Genomic DNA, 23633 nt, shown 5'->3' with positions numbered 1-23633 from the left:
GGTGGAGGAAGAAGAGGAGGAGGAGGATGATGATGGGGATGATTACTTAGGGGAGGAGGATGCATCTCGTGGGGCAAGTGAAAATGTTGGCGTGGCAAGGTCTGGTACAGGGTTTGTGCGTGACTGGAGGGATGTGGATTTGCCAGAAAGTGCTCCTCCAACCTGCACTCGCAGTTAGAGTTGAGCGACTTTTGGTTTTTTAGGGTCGCGTTTCGTTTCGTGAAACCCGACTTTTCCAAAAGTCGGGTCGAGCAAGATCGTCCGATTATAGGGAAAAGTCGGGGTCGTCCCGAAACACGAAACCCTATGTAAGTCAATGGGGAATAAAAGTCGGCAGGGAGAGGAGGACAGGAAACACACCTACAGTGCCCATTTGAATGCCAAAAGCATCAATTCTTCTTTCTTAAGCTTGTCAACCTTAATTAACTTCATAATACAAGTTACACACTGAAAAATGGGGGTTATTTGGCTACAAACTGTGGGGGGGGAGGGCTGGCTCCAGGTTTTCATGTGCCCTGTGCGAAAGAGCGCCCCTTTAACACATACCACAACTCATCATGCTCCGATACGGCAGAGAAATAGCGGTATAGTACAATGAAAATACCTCACTTTTTACATCTCGTGACGAGGCCCATCTATTTCTCCATACAGAATCATTGGTCCCATATAATGTTTGAAACAGTATATGATGAGCTCCACATAATGCTACAGTATATGTTGGTCCCCATGGATGAAGCTCCACTGTCTTATGGGCCCAAATAATGCTCCAAACATAATGGGCCCCATTTCTAATGCTCTAGTGTATAATGGGCCCTGTAAATGCTGCTCCAGTGTCTGATGTCCACCTTTGGGATGTTCCAGTGTATGGTGGGCCCCATCTATCATTCTCCAGAGTATAGTGCTCCCCAAAAATTGCTGTCCCAACATTGAAAACAATCAAATAAGTCTCCTCGCTAGGGAATCCCTGTACTTGTCTGGACAGGTGCTGTAGCTTGCTTAACAGCTCGCCAGCCGTTCTCACGCCCAGTATGGATTACACGTGATTGCACAAAGGTGAGAAAGGGTACCGTATCCCCAGATAACATGTATGGATAGCGTACACATTCAAAATATATGTCTCAGGAGGCAGGCTCAGATGGTGTTAGGCCCAGTATGGATTGCACGAGATTGCACAAAGGTTAGAAAGGGTACCGTATCCCCGGATAACATGTATGGATAGCGTACACATTCAAAATATATGTCTATACAGCATGAGGCAGGCTCAGACGGTGTTAGGCCCAGTATGGATTGCACGTGATTGCACAAAGGTTAGAAAGGGTACCGTATCCCTGGATAACATGTATGGATAGCGTACACATTCAAAATATATGTCTATACAGCATGAGGCAGGCTCAGACGGTGTTAGGCCCAGTATGGATTGCACGTGATTGCACAAAGGTTAGAAAGGGTACCGTATCCCTGGATAACATGTATGGATAGCGTACACATTCAAAATATATGTCTCAGGAGGCAGGCTCAGACGGTGTTAGGCCCAGTATGGATTGCACGTGATTGCACAAAGGTTAGAAAGGGTACCGTATTCCCGGATAACATGTATGGATAGCGTACACATTCAAAATATATGTCTATACAGCATGAGGCAGGCTCAGACGGTGTTAGGCCCAGTATGGATTGCACGTGATTGCACAAAGGTTAGAAAGGGTACCGTATCCCCGGATAACATGTATGGATAGCGTACACATTCAAAATATATGTCTATACATCAGGAGGCAGGCTCAGACGGTGTCAGGCACAGTATGGATTTGACGGCCCAGATAACACAGCGGAGGAGCAGGGAGAGGTAAAGATTGCAAATGCTGGGGCCCTGCCCAAGCAAGGGGGGCCCACTCGTGGGCGTCGGTACTGGCACTGGGCCCCTCATAGTACAGCGGTGTGTCTGACGGCGGGTGTGCACCACCACCATCAGAGACACTTGATTGCACTATGAGGGACCCTGTGCCAGTGCCCGCGCCCAAGAGTCGGCCTACCCACCGGTCCAGGGCAACGGCACTCGTACGGTGTCGTGCGGTAGGTGGTGACCCCGGCCATGGGGGGGGGAGGCAGCACAGTTAGGGAGTTTTAGAAAGTGGCATATGTTGATGTTGGACATTCAGCTGATGCAAAAGGCGAAATAGGTGAAGTACCAGGAAGAGGTGGACCAAAGCAAGCCATTTTTCTGTCACCCTATGTGTCATCAGGGGAAGGTGGGACAAAATCCTTGGAAACCCATGCGTGGTTCATTTTAATGAAGGTTAGATCATCCACATTTTGGGTTGACAGACGGGTCCTTTTTTCTGTCAGGATTGATCCAGCTGCACTGAAGACTCTTTCCGATAGCACACTTGCAGCTGGGCAAGCGAGCTCCTGTAAGGCATATTGGGCCAATTCAGGCCAGGTGTCCAGTTTAGCGGCCCAATAGTCAAAGGGGAATGACCTGTGTGGGAGAACATCGATATGGGAGGAAAAGTAGTTTGTTACCATAGTTGACAACTGCTGTCTCCTGTCACTTTCCATCGATGCAGTATTACCAGTTGTGTGAGCGGTATTTGAAAAATCAGTCCACAACATTGTCATGAAACCCCTGTCTCCAACGCCACTTCTGCTGTGTGCACCAGGAAACCTCTGCCAAGCTGCCCCCAGCCCGTACGGCTCGTGTGAGAGCCATCACCGCTGCTGTGTGCTGGGAATGCCTCAAGCAACCGATTTACCAGAGTTGCTTGTTTATTAGCCAATATTAGGTCAAGGTTCTCCTGTGGCATGATGTTTTGTAATTTGCCTTTATAGCGTGGATCCAGGATGCTGGCCAACCAGTAGTCGTCAGTCGTCATCGTTCATCATTTTGGCAATGCGGGGGTCCCTTTTTAGGATCCGCAAGGCATAATCTGACATGTGGGCCAATGTTCCCGGTGTCAATGATGCACTGCGAGTGCTGGGTGGAGGAGCACTTTCTGGCAAATCCACATCCCTCCAGTCACGCACAAACCCTGTACCAGACCTTGCCACGCCAACATTTTCACTTGCCCCACGAGATGCATCCTCCTCCCCTAAGTAATCATCCCCATCATCCTCCTCCTCTTCTTCCTCCACCTCGTCCAGGAGAGGTCCCTGAGCAGACAATGGCTGAATGTCATCAAGGATTCCCTCCTCCTCTTCCTCCTCATCAACATTGGCTGCAGACGCCTGCTCCTTAAGGTGCGTCAAAGTTTGCATGAGCAGACGCATAAGTGGGATGCTCATGCTTAGGATGGCGTCGTCTGCGCTTACCAGCTGTGTGCATTCCTCAAAACACTGAAGGACTTTACAGAGGTCTTTCAGCTTCGACCACTGCACACCTGTCAACTCCATGTCTGCTCTCAAAGTGCCTGGCCGTGTATCCTCCCACAAATGCATTATGGCCTGCCTCTGCTCGCACAGCCGCTCCACCATGTGCAGGGTGGAGTTCCACCTTGTTGCAATGTCGATAATGAGGCGGTGGTTGGGAAGGTGGAGCAATCGCTGCAGCTTCTGCATACGAACGGAGTGTACAGGCGACCGGCGGATGTGCGCGCACAGTCTTCGCACCTTCTGGAGCAGGGCTGTTAACTCCGGATAATTTTTGAGGAAGCACTGCACCACCAGGTTCAAGGTGTGAGCCAAGCAAGGTATGTGGCTGAGTTTTGAAAGGGCTATGGCTGCCACAAAATTACGGCCGTTATCACTAACTACCTTGCCTGCCTCAAGATGTACACTGCCCAGCCATGACTCAGTTTGTCGCTTCAAGTACTCGGCCAGCACCTCGGCGGTATGTCTGTCGCCCAAACACATCATCTGCAACACAGCCAGCTGACGCTTTCCACTAGATGCTCGATAGGGGGACACATCGTGTGCAACAGTGGCAGCTGCAGATGGAGTGCTCGTACGACTGCGCTCTGTGGACGAGCTTTCGCTTCTGGAGGAGTAGGAGGAGGAGGAGGAGGAGGGTGGAACGCCTACAGCCAACTGTTTCCTATACCGTGGGCTAGGCAGCACTGTCCCACCACCGCTGTCCCCTGTGGACCCTGCATCCACCACATTAACCCAGTGCGCAGTGATGGACACGTAACGGCCCTGGCCATGCCGACTGGACCATGCATCAGTAGTGAGGTGCACCTTTCCGCTCACTGACTGCTTGAGTGCATGGACAATGCAGTCTTTCACATGATGGTGGAGGGCTGGGATGGCTTTGCGAGAGAAGAAGTGGCGACTGGGTAGGTCATAGCGTGGTACTGCATAGGCCATGAGTTCGCGGAAAGCTGTGCTTTCCACCAACCGAAAGGGCATCATCTCAAACGAGATTAGTTTGGCAATGTGGGCGTTCAAACCCAGTGTACGCGGATGAGAGACTGAGTACTTTCTTGACCTACTCATAGTGTCTGGGAGGGTGAGCTGGACTTGAGAGCTGCATATGGTGGAAGTAGCGGTGGACAGGGCGGACTGAGAGAGGGTTGATGATGGTGATGGAGTTGGTGTTCTTTCTGATGGCCTAGAATCAGTCTTTCGTTGATATAACAGTGGGATTCCCTGACTGCTGTGGCCTTGCAACGACACCTCAACATTTGCTGCTGTGCTAACCGGTGGGATTACAGTGGGGGAAACAATGTAGCGTTGTCTGACTACCTTCGTTGTGATCAGTTGCACATGTGGCACTTGAGGTTTGGTGTTGTGTCCACGCTTGCAAGTGCATGCTGGTTAAATGTCTAAGCATGCAACTGGTATTCAAATTTTTCAGATTTTTCCCTCGGCTAAAGGTCTTTGCGCACTTCTTACAGATAACCTTGGCCTGATCATGAGGATTTTGTTCAAAAAAGTGCCACACTGCACTCTTCCTACTTTGGCAGACATTTTGCAGTCTAGCACACTGTGATCTTTTGACCCTCTGGACAAGCTGTCCAGCAACTCTTTTGATGTTTGGAACCTGTCTTTGGAGTGCTCCGGGCCTGCCAGATAACAGCTGTTGCGATGTCGATGTCTGCTGTGGATGCTCGTCATCTGAGCTATTGGAAGCAGCACCCTCTTCCCCAAATGGATGCCAATCTGGGTCAACAACTGGGTCATCCATCACCTCCTCTTTTATGTCATGTGCACCTTCCTCTGTGTCACCGTGTATGGTGGTATAGTGTGCGGGAAGGGGCACCTGAGTCTCATCAGGGTCAGAATCTGGCTCTGTACACTGCGAGGACAATGTAGTGCTCTGAGTGAATGTACCAGCAGAATCATCCATCAGCGGCTGTGCATCAGTGCACTCCATGTCAGATTTATCTTGGCCTGGGTAATTCATCATTTGACTTGATAATCCAGGCATGGTATGTGAAAACAGCTCCATGGATTAATCAGTAGTATGGCCTGCGTCATCCTTCAATCTTGGTTGGGGTGAAGGACACAAGGAAAGGTGTGGTTCATGAACATGAGCCTCCAATGACGACTCAGTGCTTTTACTTTTTACAACTGAAGAAGAGGAGGCGATAGAGCTGGAGGCTGAGTCAGCAATGTAAGACAAAACTTTTTCCTGATGCTCTGGCTTTAAAAGCGGTTTGCCAACTCCTAGAAAGCTAAGCGTTCGAGGCCTTATGTAGCCAGACGATGACGCAGGCTCAGCACCTCCTGCATTCGGTCCTATTTTGCTCTTGCCACTACCATCAGATCCACCACCAACACCATCATTACCAGCTGCCAACCCCCGCCCAATTCCACGGCCTCTTCCACCAGCCTTCCTCATTTTTGGTAGAAATGTAGACAAAATCCAACAAACTATATAGTAATGTAAAACAAGGTACAAGGTGTCTATAGGGCAGGGGAGATTTTGAATTTCTGCACACACTTGTGGACAGTGGACACTTTTGGATTGTGTGAGGCCCACTGATATCTGAGCGCTATGTGACAGGCTCGATGGCACTGCTGTGACAAAAGTGACTAGAGGATAAGGGAGATTTTGAATATCTGCACACACTTTTGGACACTGGACACTTTTGGATTGTGTGAGGCCCACTGATATCTGAGCGCTATGTGACAGGCTCGATGGCACTGCTGTGACAAAAGTGACTAGAGGATAAGGGAGATTTTGAATATCTGCACACACTTTTGGACACTGGAAACTTTTGGATTGTGTGAGGCCCACTGATATCTGAGCGCTATGTGACAGGCTCGATGGCACTGCTGTGACAAAAGTGACTAGAGGATAAGGGAGATTTTGAATATCTGCACACACTTTTGGACACTGGACACTTTTGGATTGTGTGAGGCCCACTGATATCTGAGCGCTATGTGACAGGCTCGATGGCACTGCTGTGACAAAAGTGACTAGAGGATAAGGGAGATTTTGAATATCTGCACACACTTTTGGACACTGGACACTTTTGGATTGTGTGAGGCCCACTGATATCTGAGCGCTATGTGACAGGCTTGATGGCACTGCTGTGACAAAAGTGACTAGAGGATAAGGGAGATTTTGAATATCTGCACACACTTTTGGACACTGGACACTTTTGGATTGTGTGAGGCCCACTGATATCTGAGCGCTATGTGACAGGCTCGATGGCACTGCTGTGACAAAAGTGACTAGAGGATAAGGGAGATTTTGAATATCTGCACATACTTTTGGACACTGGACACTTTTGGATTGTGTGAGGCCCACTGATATCTGAGCGCTATGTGACAGGCTCGATGGCACTGCTGTGACAAAAGTGACTAGATGATAAGGGAGATTTTGAATATCTGCACACACTTTTGGACACTGGACACTTTTGGATTGTGTGAGGCCCACTGATATCTGAGCGCTATGTGACAGGCTCGATGGCACTGCTGTGACAAAAGTGACTAGAGGATAAGGGAGATTTTGAATATCTGCACACACTTTTGGACACTGGACACTTTTGGATTGTGTGAGGCCCACTGATATCTGAGCGCTATGTGACAGGCTCGATGGCACTGCTGTGACAAAAGTGACTAGAGGATAAGGGAGATTTTGAATATCTGCACACACTTTTGGACACTGGACACTTTTGGATTGTGTGAGGCCCACTGATATCTGAGCGCTATGTGACAGGCTCGATGGCACTGCTGTGACAAAAGTGACTAGAGGATAAGGGAGATTTTGAATATCTGCACACACTTTTGGACACTGGACACTTTTGGATTGTGTGAGGTCCACTGATATCTGAGCGCTATGTGACACGCTCGATGGCACTGCTGTGACAAAAGTGACTAGAGGATAAGGGAGATTTTGAATATCTGCACACACTTTTGGACACTGGACACTTTTGGATTGTGTGAGGCCCACTGATATCTGAGCGCTATGTGACAGGCTCGATGGCACTGCTGTGACAAAAGTGACTAGAGGATAAGGGAGATTTTGAATCTCTGCACACACTTTTGGACACTGGACACTTTTGGATTGTGTGAGGCCCAATGAATATCTGGGCGCTATGTGACAGGCTCGATGGCACAGCTGTGACAAAAGTGACTAGAGGATAAGGGAGATTGGATTGCTTTTAAAAAAGCAGTTTGCGGAGCAGTGGGTAAACAGCAATGCCAGCCTGTCAGGAAGCCTTAGAAGGCAGCCCAACAACCAACACCACTGATACACCACTATATAGCCTCCCCTTGCACTGAACACACAGTGACTGGTGTGTTGTGCAGGCCAAATTGCTAGCAGCAGAAGCAGTTTTTTTTTCTTCTCAGCAGGACAAAAAAAAAAAATTGGGATTGCTTTTAAAAAAGCAGTTTGCGGAGCAGTGGGTAAACAGCAATGCCAGCCTGTCAGGAAGCCTTAAAAGGCAGCCCAACAACCAACACCACTGGTACACCACTAGATAGCCTCCCCTTGCACTGCACACACAGTGACTGGTGTGTTGTGCAGGCCAAATCACTAGCAGCAAAAGCAGTTTTTTTGTCTTCTTCCCTGCCTAACGCTCTCCCTACAGAATCAGCAGCAACCTCTCCCTATACTAAGATCGGCAGAAGTAAGATGGCGGTCGGCGTGCACGCCCTTTTATACCCCCTGTGACGCCCACCAAAGCAAGCCAATCACTTGCATGCCCTTCTGAAAGATGGTGGTGACCCGTGCCTATGTCATCACGTTGCCCACAGTGTCCGTGGATCCTGATTGGCTGAAAAAGAGCGCAAAACAAACTTTTGAAACGCGACTTTGGCGCGTAAGTCGCCTACCTCGTGGCCGACCTTATCCTAGGGTCGGGTTTCGTTTCATGAAACCCGACTTTGCCAAAAGTCGGCGACTTTTGAATTTTTTCGACCCGTTTCGCTCAACTCTACTCGCAGTGCATCATTGACACCAGGAACATTGGCCCACATGTCAGATTATGCCTTGCAGATCCTAAAAAGGGACCCCCGCATTGCCAAAATGATGAACGATGACGACTACTGGTTGGCCAGCATCCTGGATCCACGCTATAAAGGCAAATTACAAAACATCATGCCACAGGAGAACCTTGACCTAATATTGGCTAATAAACAAGCAACTCTGGTAAATCGATAATATAAACCACCGATACATATCCATTTCTAATATAGGTAAAAAACCTTCATTTTGGACACTAAAATAACTTTGGAAACTCCACTATACTATAAATCCTACACAAACCACGGAGATATAATCCACAAGAAGTATATATGTACATAATAAAAATATTTTATTACTACAAATACATAAAGGCTAGTACAAAATACAGACAAATGACAAAAGTGCTCATACAAGGCTCACATGTGATAACCGCTAGCAACACCCTATATAGCAGATTGGGTAATGAATGTATGTGGAGCAATGAATCTCTATACTGCCCACATGTTTATATCATAACGATATTATATGTGCATAGTGCACAGGACACCATAAAGAGAAAACAGCGCTAACACACTCCAAACAGTAATTAAATAAAACAATACAAAAGGTTAATATCATACCCATAAAATTACTGCAGGTGAGCGCGGCACAAGACAGAGCAGCCCCGACACGCGTTTCACGTGGGCTTCCTCGGGGGGCTCTGGTAAATCGGTTGCTTGAGGCATTCCCAGCACACAGCAGCGGTGATGGTTCTCACACGAGCCGTACGGGCCGGGAGAAGCTTGGCAGAGGTGTTCATGGTGCACACAGCAGAAGTGGCGTTGGAGACAGGGGTTTCATGACAATGTTGTGGACTGATTTTTCAAGTACCGCTCACACAACTGGTAATACTGCATCGATGGAAAGTGACTGGAGACAGCAGTTGTCGACTATGGTTACAAACTACTTTTCTTCCCATATTGATGTTCTCCCACACAGGTCATTCCCCTTTGACTATTGGGCCGCTAAACTGGACACCTGGCCTGAATTGGCACAATATGCCTTACAGGAGCTTGCTTGCCCTGCTGCAAGTGTGCTATCGGAAAGAGTCTTCAGTGCAGCTGGATCAATCCTGACAGAAAAAAGGACCCGTCTGTCAACCCAAAATGTGGATGATCTAACCTTCATTAAAATGAACCACGCATGGGTTTCCAAGGATTTTGCCCCACCTTCCCCTGATGACACATAGGGTGACAGAAAAATGGCTTGCTTTGGTCCACCTCTTCCTGGGACTTGACCTATTTCGCCTTTTGCATCAGCTGAATGTCCAACATCAACATATGCCACTTTCTAAAACTCTCTAACTGTGCTGCCTCCCCCCCCCATGGCCGGGGTCACCACCTAGCGCACGACACCGTGCGAGTGCCGTTGCCCTGGACAGGTGGGTAGGCTGACTCTTGGGCGCGGGCACTGGCACAGGGTCCATCATAGTGCAATCAAGTGTCTCTGATGGTGGTGGTGCACACCCGCCTTCAGACACACCGCCGTACTATCAGGGGCCCAGTGCCAGTACCGACGCCCATGAGTGGGCCCCCCCTGCTTGGGCAGAGCCCCAGCATTTGCAATCTTAACCTCTCCCTGCTCCTCCGCTGTGTAGTCTGGGCCGTCAAATCCATACTGTGCCTGACACCGTCTGAGCCTGCCTCCTGATGTATAGACATATATTTTGAATGTGTACGCTATCCATACATGTTATCCGGGGATACGGTACACTTTCTCACCTTTGTGCAATCACATGCAAGCCATACTGGGCCTAACACCGTCTGAGCCTGCCTCCTGATGTATAGACATATATTTTGAATGTGTACGCTATCCATACATGTTATCCGGGGATACGGTACCCTTTCTCACCTTTGTGCAATCACATGCAATCCATACTGGGCCTAACACCTTCTGAGCCTGCCTCCTGATGTATAGACATATATTTTGAATGTGTACGCTATCCATACATGTTATCCGGGGATACGGTACCCTTTCTCACCTTTGTGCAATCACGTGTAATCCATACTGGGCGTGAGAACGGCTGGCGAGCAGTTAAGCAAGCTACAGCACCTGTGGTTTGCGCACGTAAGTTTTTCATTTTTTCAGGAATGACGGTTAGGCCTAATTCCGGAACTGCGGTTGACCTGCACTTACTGGGAAATCATCGTTCGCGGGTAATAATTGTAATCAGTGATCCCCATCACTAACATTGTTCAGCGGGTTATCTGCACCTGTAAGCGACAAACGCTGGCCTTTTCAGTGTAGCGCACATGCAGCCACGGACATGTAAGGGCATGACACACCAGTTATTGGCCAATCTCATGTGCCAGAGCCTCATGTGTCCCTCTAGTAAGCCGGACTCGGACCGCGGAGCATGACGGAGTCTCGTTCGTTAACGGAATTAAGCTTGCAATGTGTGCATCTGTTCTGTAGCTGGCATGGTTGAGGTTTCCCAGGTGGAGTCGAATTTAACCGTAGGCTCCACTCCTGGTGGTGCCCTTCTGGACATTCCTTTAAGGTTCAGCTTTGCAACCATACTGCCCACTAGAGTTGAGCGAAACGGGTCGAAAAATTTCAAAAGTCGCCGACTTTTGGCAAAGTCGGGTTTCATGAAACGAAACCCGATCCTAGGATGAGGTCGGCCACGAGGTCGGCGACTTACGCACCAAAGTCGCGTTTCAAAAGTTTGTTTTGGGTTTTTTTTCAGCCAATCAGGATCCACGGACACTGTGGGCAACGTGATGACATAGGCACGGGTCACCACCATCTTTCAGAAGGGCATGCAAGTGATTGGCTTGCTTTGGTGGGCGTCACAGGGGGTATAAAAGGGCGTGCACACCGACCGCCATCTTACTTCTGCCGATCTCAGTATAGGGAGAGGTTGCTGCTGATTCTGTAGGGAGAGCGTTAGGCAGTGAAGAAGACAAAAAAACTGCTTCTGCTGCTAGCGATTTGGCCTGCACAACACACCAGTCACTGTGTGTGCAGTGCAAGGGGAGGCTATATAGTGGTGTATCAGTGGTGATGGTTGTTGGGCTGCCTTCTAAGGCTTCCTGACATTCCTGCATTGCTGTTTACCCACTGCTCTGCAAACTGCTTTTTTAAAAGCAATCCCAATTTTTTTTTTGTCCTGCTGAGAAGAAAAAAAAACTGCTTCTGCTGTTAGCAATTTGGCCTGCACAACACACCAGTCACTGTGTGTGCAGTGCAAGGGGAGGCTATATTGTGGTGTATCTTTGGTGTTGGTTGTTGGGCTGCCTTTTAAGGCTTCCTGACAGGCTGGCATTGCTGTTTACCCACTGCTCTGCAAACTGCTTTTTTAAAAGCAATCCAATCTCCCTTATCCTCTAGTCACTTTTGTCACAGCTGTGCCATCGAGCCTGTGACATAGCGCTCAGATATCAGTGGGCCTCACACAATCCAAAAGTGTCCAGTGTCCACAAGTGTCTGCAGAGATTCAAAATCTCCCTTATCCTCTAGTCACTTTGGTCACAGCTGTGCCATCGAGCCTGCCACATAGCGCTCAGATATTCATTGGGCCTCACACAATCCAAAAGTGTCCAGTGTCCACAAGTGTCTGCAGAAATTCAACATCTCCCTTATCCTCTAGTCACTTTGGTCACAGCTGTGCCATCGAGCCTGTCACATAGCGCTCAGATATTCATTGGGCCTCACACAATCCAAAAGTGTCCAGTGTCCAAAAGTGTGTGCAGAGATTCAAAATCTCCCTTATCCTCTAGTCACTTTGGTCACAGCTGTGCCATCGAGCCTGTCACATAGCGCTCAGATATTCATTGGGCCTCACACAATCCAAAAGTGTCCAGTGTCCAAAAGTGTGTGCAGAGATTCAAAATCTCCCTTATCCTCTAGTCACTTTGGTCACAGCTGTGCCATCGAGCCTGTCACATAGCGCTCAGATATTCATTGGGCCTCACACAATCCAAAAGTGTCCAGTGTCCAAAAGTGTGTGCAGAGATTCAAAATCTCCCTTATCCTCTAGTCACTTTGGTCACAGCTGTGCCATCGAGCCTGTCACATAGAGCTCAGATATTCATTGGGCCTCACACAATCCAAAAGTGTCCAGTGTCCAAAAGTGTGTGCAGAGATTCAAAATCTCCCTTATCCTCTAGTCACTTTGGTCACAGCTGTGCCATCGAGCCTGTCACATAGCGCTCAGATATTCATTGGGCCTCACACAATCCAAAAGTGTCCAGTGTCCAAAAGTGTGTGCAGAGATTCAAAATCTCCCTTATCCTCTAGTCACTTTGGTCACAGCTGTGCCATCGAGCCTGTCACATAGCGCTCAGATATTCATTGGGCCTCACACAATCCAAAAGTGTCCAGTGTCCAAAAGTGTGTGCAGAGATTCAAAATCTCCCTTATCCTCTAGTCACTTTGGTCACAGCTGTGCCATCGAGCCTGTCACATAGCGCTCAGATATTCATTGGGCCTCACACAATCCAAAAGTGTCCAGTGTCCAAAAGTGTGTGCAGAGATTCAAAATCTCCCTTATCCTCTAGTCACTTTGGTCACAGCTGTGCCATCGAGCCTGTGACATAGCGCTCAGATATCAGTGGGCCTCACACAATCCAAAAGTGTCCAGTGTCCACAAGTGTCTGCAGAAATTCAAAATCTCCCCTGTCCTATAGACACCTTGTACCTTGTTTTACATTACTATATAGTTTGTTGGATTTTGTCTACATTTCCACCAAAAATGAGGAAGGCTGGTGGAAGAGGCCTTGGAATTGGGCGGGGGTTGGCAGCTGGTAATGATGGTGTTGGTGGTGGATCTGATGGTAGTGGCAAGAGCAAAATAGGACCGAATGCAGGAGGTGCTGAGCCTGCGTCATCGTCTGGCTACATAAGGCCTCGAACGCTTAGTTTTCTAGGAGTTGGCAAACCGCTTTTACAGCCAGAGCATCAGGAAAAAGTTTTGTCTTACATTGCTGACTCAGCCTCCAGCTCTATCGCCTCCTCTTCTTCAGTTGTAAAAAGTAAAAGCACTGAGTCGTCATTGGAGGCTCATGTTCATGAACCACACCTTTCCTTGTGTCCTTCACCCCAACCAAGATTGAAGGATGACGCAGGCCATACTACTGATTACTCCATGGAGCTGTTTTCACATACCATGCCTGGATTATCAAGTCAAATGGTGAATTACCCAGGCCAAGATAAATCTGACATGGAGTGCACTGATGCACAGCCGCTGATGGATGATTCTGCTGGTACATTCACTCAGAGCACTACATTGTCCTCGCAGTGTACAGAGCCAGATTCTGACCCTGATGAGACTCAGGTGCCCCTTCCCGCACACTATACCACCATACACGGTGACACAGAGGAAGGTGCACATGACATAGAAGAGGAGGTGATGGATGACCCAGTTGTTGACCCAGATTGGCATCCATTGGGGGAAGAGGGTGCTGCTTCCAATAGCTCAGATGAGGAGCATCCACAGCAGACATCGACATCGCAACAGCTGTTATCTGGCAGGCCCGGAGCACTCCAAAGACAGGTTCCAAACATCAAAAGAGTTGCTGGACAGCTTGTCCAGAGGGTCAAAAGATCACAGCGTGCTAGGCCGCAAAATGTCTGCCAAAGTAGGAAGAGTGCAGTGTGGCACTTTTTTGAACAAAATCCTCATGATCAGGCCAAGGTTATCTGTAAGAAGTGCGCAAAGACCTTTAGCCGAGGGAAAAATCTGAAAAATTTGAATACCAGTTGCATGCTTAGACATTTAACCAGCATGCACTTGCAAGCGTGGACACAACACCAAACCTCAAGTGCCACATGTGCAACTGATCACAACGAAGGTAGTCAGCAGTAGTTATATCAACGAAAGACTGATTCTTGGCCATCAGAAAGAACACCAACTCCATCACCATCATCAACCCTCTCTCAGTCCGCCCTGTCCACCGCTACTTCCACCATATGCAGCTCTCAAGTCCAGCTCACCCTCCCAGACACTATGAGTAGGTCAAGAAAGTACTCAGTCTCTCATCCGCTTACACTGGGTTTGAACGCCCACATTGCCAAACTAATCTCGTTTGAGATGATGCCCTTTTGGTTGGTGGAAAGCACAGCTTTCCGCGAACTCATGGCCTATGCAGTACCACGCTATGACCTACCCAGTCGCCACTTCTTCTCTCGCAAAGCCATCCCAGCCCTCCACCATCATGTGAAAGACCGCATTGTCCATGCACTCAAGCAGTCAGCGAGCAGAAAGGTGCACCTCACAACTGATGCATGGTCCAGTCGGCATGGCCAGGGCCGTTACGTGTCCATCACTGCGCACTGGGTTAATGTGGTGGATGCAGGGTCCACAGGGGACAGCGGTGGTGGGACAGTGCTGCCTAGCCCATGGTATAGGAAACAGTTGGCTGTAGGCGTTCGACCCTCCTCCTCCTCCTCCTCCAGAAGCGAAAGCTCGTCCACAGAGCGCAGTCGTGCGAGCACTCCATCTGTAGCTGCCACTGTTGCACACGATGTGTCCCCCTATCGAGCAGCTAGTGGAAAGCTTCAGCAGGCTGTGTTGCAGATGATGTGTTTGGGCAACAGACACACCGCCGAGGTGCTGGCCAAGTACTTGAAGCGACAAACTGAGTCATGGCTGGGCAGTGTACATCTTGAGGCAGGCAAGGTAGTTAGTGATAACGGCCGTAATTTTGTGGCAGCCATAGCCCTTTCAAAACTCAGCCATATACCTTGCTTGGCTCACACCTTGAACCTGGTGGTGCAGTGCTTCCTCAAAAATTATCCGGAGTTAACAGCCCTGCTCCAGAAGGTGCGAAGACTGTGCGCGCACATCCGCCGGTCGCCTGTACACTCCGTTCGTATGCAGAAGCTGCAGCGATTGCTCCACCTTCCCAACCACCGCCTCATTATCGACATTGCAACAAGGTGGAACTCCACCCTGCACATGGTGGAGCGGCTGTGCGAGCAGAGGCAGGCCATAATGCATTTGTGGGAGGATACACGGCCAGGCACTTTGAGAGCAGACATGGAGTTGACAGGTGTGCAGTGGTCGAAGCTGAAAGACCTCTGTAAAGTCCTTCAGTGTTTTGAGGAATGCACACGGCTGGTAAGCGCAGACGACGCCATCCTAAGCATGAGCATCCCACTTTTACGTCTGCTCATGCAAACTTTGACGCACCTTAAGGAGCAGGCGTCTGCAGCCAATGTTGATGAGGAGGAAGAGGAGGAGGGAATCCTTGATGACATTCAGCCATTGTCTGCTCAGGGACCTCTCCTGGACGAGGTGGAGGAAGAAGAGGAGGAGGAGGAGGATGATGGGGATGATTACTTAGGGGAGGAGGATGCATCTCGTGGGGCAAGTGAAAATGTTGGCGTGGCAAGGTCTGGTACAGGGTTTGTGCGTGACTGGAGGGATGTGGATTTGCCAGAAAGTGCTCCTCCAACCAGCACTCGCAGTGCATAATTGACACCGGGAACATTGGCCCACATGTCAGATTATGCCTTGCAGATCCTAAAAAGGGACCCACGCATTGCCAAAATGATGAACGATGACGACTACTGGTTGGCCAGCATCCTGGATCCACGCTATAAAGGCAAATTACAAAACATCATGCCACAGGAGAACCTTGACCTAATATTGGCTAATGAACAAGCAACTCTGGTAAATCGGTTGCTTGAGGCATTCCCAGCACACAGCAGCGGTGATGGTTCTCACACGAGCCGTACAGGCCGGGGGCAGCTTGGCAGAGGTGTTCGTGGTGCACACAGCAGAAGTGGCGTTGGAGACAGGGGTTTCATGACAATGTTGTGGACTGATTTTTCAAGTACCGCTCACACAACTGGTAATACTGCATCGATGGAAAGTGACAGGAGACAGCAGTTGTCAACTATGGTTACAAACTACTTTTCCTCCCATATCGATGTTCTCCCACACAGGTCATTCCCCTTTGACTATTGGGCCGCTAAACTGGACACCTGGCCTGAATTGGCACAATATGCCATACAGGAGCTCGCTTGCCCCGCTGCAAGTGTGCTATAGGAAAGAGTCTTCAGTGCAGCTGGATCAATCCTGACAGAAAATAGGACCCGTCTGTCAACCCAAAATGTGGATGATCTAACCTTCATTAAAATGAACCACGCATGAGTTTCCAAGGATTTTGTCCCACCTTCCTCTGATGACACATAGGGTGACAGAAAAATGGCTTGCTTTGGTCCACCTCTTCCTGGGACTTGACCTATTTCACCTTTTGCACCAGCTGAATGTCCAACATCAACATATGCCACTTTCTAAAACTCCCTAACTGTGCTGCCTCCCCCCCCATGGCCTGGGTCACCACCTAGCGCACGACACCGTGCGAGTGCCGTTGCCCTGGACAGGTGGGTAGGCCGACTCTTGGGCGCGGGCACTGGTACAGGGTCCTTCATAGTGCAATCAAGTGTCTCTGAAGGTGGTGGTGCACACCCGCCGTCAGACACACCGCCGTACTATGAGGGACCCAGTGCCAGTACCGACGCCCACGAGTGGGCCCCCCTTGCTTGGGCAGAGCCCCAGCATTTGCAATCTTTACCTCTCCCTGCTCCTCCGCTGTGTAGTCTGGGCCGTCAAATCCATACTGTGCCTGACACCGTCTGAGCCTGCCTCCTGATGTATAGACATATATTTTGAATGTGTACGCTATCCATACATGTTATCCGGGGAAACGGTACCCTTTCTAACCTTTGTGCAATCACGTGCAATCCATACTGTGCCTAACACTGTCTGAGCCTGCCTCCTGAGACATATATTTTGAATGTGTACGCTATCCATACATGTTATCCGGGGATACGGTACCCTTTCTAACCTTTGTGCAATCACGTGCAATCCATACTGGGCCTAACACCATCTGAGCCTGCCTCCTGAGACATATATTTTGAATGTGTACGCTATCCATACATGTTATCCGGGGAAACGGTACCCTTTCTAACCTTTGTGCAATCACGTGCAATCCATACTGGGCCTAACACCGTCTGAGCCTGCCTCCTGAGACATATATTTTGAATGTGTACGCTATCCATACATGTTATCCGGGGAAACGGTACCCTTTCTAACCTTTGTGCAATCACGTGCAATCCATACTGGGCCTAACACCGTCTGAGCCTGCCTCCTGAGACATATATTTTGAATGTGTACGCTATCCATACATGTTATCTGGGGAAACGGTACCCTTTCTAACCTTTGTGCAATCACGTGCAATCCATACTGGGCCTAACACCGTCTGAGCCTGCCTCCTGAGACATATATTTTGAATGTGTACGCTATCCATACATGTTATCCGGGGAAACGGTACCCTTTCTAACCTTTGTGCAATCACGTGCAATCCATACTGGGCCTAACACCGTCTGAGCCTGCCTCCTGACACATATATTTTGAATGTGTACGCTATCCATACATGTTATCCCGGGATACGGTGCCCTTTCTAACCTTTGTGCAATCAAGTGCAATCCATACTGGGCCTAACACCGTCTGAGCCTGCCTCCTGAGACATATATTTTGAATGTGTACGCTATCCATACATGTTATCCGGGGAAACGGTACCCTTTCTAACCTTTGTGCAATCACGTGCAATCCATACTGGGCCTAACACTGTCTGAGCCTGCTTCCTGAGACATATATTTTGAATGTGTACGCTATCCATACATGTTATCCGGGGATACGGTACCCTTTCTAACCTTTGTGCAATCACGTGCAATCCATACTGGGCCTAACACCGTCTGAGCCTGCCTCCTGAGACATATATTTTGAATGTGTACGCTATCCATACATGTTATCCGGGGAAACGGTACCCTTTCTAACCTTTGTGCAATCACGTGCAATCCATACTGGGCCTAACACCGTCTGAGCCTGCCTCCTGAGACATATATTTTGAATGTGTACGCTATCCATACATGTTATCCGGGGAAACGGTACCCTTTCTAACCTTTGTGCAATCACGTGCAATCCATACTGGGCCTAACACCGTCTGAGCCTGCCTCCTGAGACATATATTTTGAATGTGTACGCTATCCATACATGTTATCCCGGGATACGGTACCCTTTCTAACCTTTGTGCAATCACGTGCAATCCATACTGGGCCTAACACCGTCTGAGCCTGCCTCCTGAGACATATATTTTGAATGTGTACGCTATCCATACATGTTATCCGGGGAAACGGTACCCTTTCTAACCTTTGTGCAATCACGTGCAATCCATACTGGGCCTAACACCGTCTGAGCCTGCCTCCTGAGACATATATTTTGAATGTGTACGCTATCCATACATGTTATCCGGGGATACGGTACCCTTTCTAACCTTTGTGCAATCACGTGCAATCCATACTGGGCCTAACACCGTCTGAGCCTGCCTCCTGAGACATATATTTTGAATGTGTACACTATCCATACATGTTATCCGGGGAAACGGTACCCTTTCTAACCTTTGTGCAATCACGTGCAATCCATACTGGGCCTAACACCGTCTGAGCCTGCCTCCTGATGTATAGACATATATTTTGAATGTGTACGCTATCCATACATGTTATCTGGGGATATGGTACCCTTTCTCACATTTGTGCAATCACGTGCAATCCATACTGGGCCTAACACCGTCTGAGCCTGCCTCCTGATGTATAGACATATATTTTGAATGTGTACGCTATCCATACATGTTATCTGGGGATACGGTACCCTTTCTCACCTTTGTGCAATCACGTGTAATCCATACTGGGCGTGAGAACGGCTGGCGAGCTTTTAAGCAAGCTACAGCACCTGTGGTTTGCACACGTAAGTTTTTCATTTTTTCAGGAATGACGGTTAGGCCTAATTCCGGAACTGCGGTTGACCTGCACTTACTGGGAAATCATTGTTCGCGGGTAATAATTGTAATCAGTGATCCCCATCACTAACGTTGTTCAGCGAGTTATCTGCACCTGTAAGCGACAAACGCTGGCCTTTTCAGTGTAGCGCACATGCAGCCACGGACATGTAAGGGCATGACACACCAGTTATTGGCCAATCTCATGTGCCAGAGCCTCACGTGTCCCTCTAGTAAGCCGGACTCGGACCGCGGAGCATGACGGAGTCTCGTTCGTTAACGGAATTAAGCTTGCAATGTGTGCATCTGTTCTGTAGCTGGCATGGTTGAGGTTTCCCAGGTGGAGTCGAATTTAACCGTAGGCTCCACTCCTGGTGGTGCCCTTCTGGACATTCCTTTAAGGTTCAGCTTTGCAACCATACTGCCCACGTAAAACAATCACTTTGCCTTCATGAACGCTGTTTGGAGGGTCATGACTCGTGGGAATAACGCCGCCCAATCAGTTAACCTGCTAGAGAGATCCTTCGTTGCTCCCAAGCATGACATCACACTCCCTAGGAAGAAGTTAATGCCACTGTGGCGACCGTACTCCTGGGGGCGACACAAGTGCACTGATGCCCAGCCACTGCTCGATGAATCTGCTGGTACATTGACCCAGACCACTACATTCCCCTCGCACGCTACACGACCTGAATCTGACCCTGATGAAACTCAAGTTACCCTTCCCATATACAGTTCCATCTTACATGGTGACAAAGAGGAAGCTGCAGATGAAAGTGCAGGTTCGGCCCACCCGCCATCAGACACACCACCGTAGTATCAGGGGCCCTGTGCCAGTGCCGTCGCCAACGAGTGGGCCCCCCCTGCTTGCTCAGGATCACAGCACTTGCAAAGTTGAAATAATGTGCAGTGAGATGGAAGATGGGGACGACGAGGAATCCAGACAAGTACAGGGATTCCCTAGTGAGGAGACTTATTTGATTGTTTTCAATGTTGGGACAGCAATTTTTGGGGAGCACTATACTCTGGAGAATGATAGATGGGGCCCACCATACACTGGAACATTCCAAAGGTGGACATCAGACACTGGAGCAGCATTTACAGGGCCCATTATACACTAGAGCATTAGAAATGGGGCCCATTATGTTTGGAGCATTATTTGGGCCCATAAGACAGTGGAGCTTCATCCATGGGGACCAACATATACTGTAGCATTATGTGGAGCTCATCATATACTGTTTCAAACATTATATGGGACCAATGATTCTGTATGGAGAAATAGATGGGCCTCGTCATGAGATGTAAAAAGTGAGGTATTTTTCATTGTACTATACCGCTATTTCTCTGCCGTATCGGAGCATGATGAGTTGTGCTATGTGTTAAAGGGGCGCTCTTTCGCCCAGGGCACATGAAAACCTGCAGCCAGCCCTCCCCCCCACAACTTTAGCCAAATAACCCCCAATTTTCAGTGCGTAACTTGTATTATGAAGTTAATTAAGGTTGACAAGCTTAAGTAAGAAGAATTGATGCTTTTGGCATTCAAATGGGCACTGTAGGTGTGTTTCCTGTCCTCCTCTCACTGCCGACTTTTATTCTCCATTGACTTACATTGGGTTTCGTGTTTCGGGACGACCCCGACTTTTCCCTATAATCGGACGATCTTGCTCGACCCGACTTTTGGAAAAGTCGGGTTTCACGAAACGAAACGCGACCCTAAAAAACCAAAAGTCGCTCAACTCTACTGCCCACACAAAACAAACACTTTGCCTTCATGAACACTGTTTGGAGGGTCATGACTCGTGGGAATAACGCCGCCCAATCAGTTAACCTGCTAGAGAGATCCTTCGTTGCTCCCAAGCATGACATCACACTCCCTAGGAGGAAGGTAATGCCACTGTGGCGACCGTACTCCTGGGGGCGACACAAGTGCACTGATGCCCAGCCACTGCTCGATGAATCTGCTGGTACATTGACCCAGACCACTACATTCCCCTCGCACGCTACATGGCCTGAATCTGACCCTGATGAAACTCAAGTTACCCTTCCCATATACAGTTCCATCTTACACGGTGACAAAGAGGAAGCTGCAGATGAAAGTGCAGGTTCGGCCCACCCGCCATCAGACACACCACCGTACTATCAGGGGCCCTGTGCCAGTGCCGTCGCCAACGAGTGGGCCCCCCCTGCTTGCTCAGGATCACAGCACTTGCAAGGTTGAAATACTGTGCAGTGAGTTGGAAGATGGGGACGACGAGGAGTCCAGACTAGTACAGGGATTCCTGTTATGAATGAGTCACCGTAGGAGGCAAAAGCAGAAATACAAGCTAAGTCCAGAAAACCAGAGAAGTTGGCAACGATCAGATTGCAGACCCCTGAACCTATCAACACAACTAGCAGTAGCCGTGGGGGGTTCCTACGATGCCCTAGAGCCCTCGATCACAGCCGGAGAATTACATAGGCATAAAGAAAGAAAGGGGAAATCTAAACTGCCCCAGAGCAGACCCCAAAGCAATAGGCAGCCCCCAACATATAATGACGGTGAAGCAAGATGAAAATACTAACACAGACAGAAAGATAGACTGAGCAAAGACGGGGCCCAAAACTACCTAGATAGGAAAGGACAGGAAGGCTGCTGTCTGCAATCTGCCAAAACCCTATCAAAGACATAAGCCAACAAGCTGATATGAAAAAGGCCCTGAAGCAGCTAGGCTTCAAAAACTAAATCAGCACTCAGGTATTTTCAGAAGACAGAGCTAAATGAATTCAGCACACCCCAGCAGGGAATGGCAGAAATCCAGAAAAACAAAGTCAAAGCACCAAAGCAAAAGGCCGAGCAGCAAACTTAGCTTTAGAGGAGCAGGAATTCAGACTGGTCTCCAAGGATCCCACAGAGAAATCACCCGCAGGGCAGAAGGGCGTCGGCAGCCTTATATCCAGTCAGTAACTCCACTCAGCCAGTCATCATCATCAGCCTCAGGTGTTTGATAATCAGGCTCACTACCTTTCTTTACCAGAAGAGGGAGTTCCTCGGGCCTCAGTAATGAAGGGGAAAATGAACTCACAACAGATTCCCTAGCGAGGAGACTTATTTGATTGTTTTCAATGTTGGGACAGCAATTTTTGGGGAGCACTATACTCTGGAGAATGATAGATGGGGCCCACCATACACTGGAACATTCCAAAGGTGGACATCAGACATTGGAGCAGCATTTACAGGGCCCATTATACACTATAGCATTAGAAATGGGGCCCATTATGTTTGGAGCATTATTTGGGCCCATAAGACAGTGGAGCTTCATCCATGGGGACCAACATATACTGTGGCATTATGTGGAGCTCATCATATACTGTTTCAAACATTATATGGGACCAATGATTCTGTATGGAGAAATAGATGGGCCTCGTCATGAGATGTAAAAAGTGAAGTATTTTTCATTGTACTATACCGCTATTTCTCTGCCGTATCGGAGCATGATGAGTTGTGGTATGTGTTAAAGGGGCGCTCTTTCACCCAGGGCACATGAAAACCTGGAGCCAGCTCTACCCCCCCACAACTTTAGCCAAATAACCCCCATTTTTCAGTGCGTAACTTGTATTATGAAGTTAATTAAGGTTGACAAGCTTAAGTAAGAAGAATTGATGCTTTTGGCATTCAAATGGGCACTGTAGGTGTGTTTCCTGTCCTCCTCTCACTGCCGACTTTTATTCCCCATTGACTTACATTGGGTTTCGTGTTTCGAGACGACCCCGACTTTTCCCTATAATCGGCCGATCTTGCTCGACCCGACTTTTGGAAAAGTCGGGTTTCACAAAACGAAACTCGACCCTAAAAAAACAAAAGTCGCTCAACTCTAATGGAGAGGTGTCTTATTGACACCTCTCCATTTTTAACCCGGCTTAATGTCACCTTTCAATAACAAGATGACATTAACCCATTATTATTAACCCATTAGCCACTGCTAAAGGCAATGGGAATAGAGATGCTAAGTGCCAGAAAAGGCGCATCTTATAGATGCCCTCACTCACTGGCTTTCCCTCTCTGGTGGAGAACTTACCATGGGAGCCCACGCAATTTTTTTCATGTCCCAAATTTTACACACATATCCTAATCTAATTATTAGTCAAAGACATAGAAAAAAATAAATGAAATGTATCATTTCATGTTGGGTTTTGTATTTATTTTATAGAAGCTGACAATTGATTTACCGGCTATTCTGCTATGTAGAACTCTACATTTAGGTGCATATATATTTGAACAGAGAGAACATTTTTCTAATTTTGGTTCTAGACATTACCACAATGAATTTTAAACAAAACAATTCAGATGCAGTTGAAGTTCACACTTTCAGCTTTCATTTGAAGATATCCACATTAAAATTGGATGAAGCGTTTAGGAGTTTCAGCTCCTTAACATGTGCCACCCTGTTTTTAAAGGGACCAAAAGTAATTGGACA

The sequence above is a fragment of the Dendrobates tinctorius genome, unplaced genomic scaffold (genome assembly GCF_039654945.1).
Source record: "Dendrobates tinctorius isolate UK_male_01 unplaced genomic scaffold, ASM3965494v1 ptg000160l, whole genome shotgun sequence".
Taxonomy (NCBI): domain Eukaryota; kingdom Metazoa; phylum Chordata; class Amphibia; order Anura; family Dendrobatidae; genus Dendrobates; species Dendrobates tinctorius.
The sequence above is the reverse complement of the archived record's forward strand: the minus strand, read 5'-3'. Positions refer to the sequence as shown.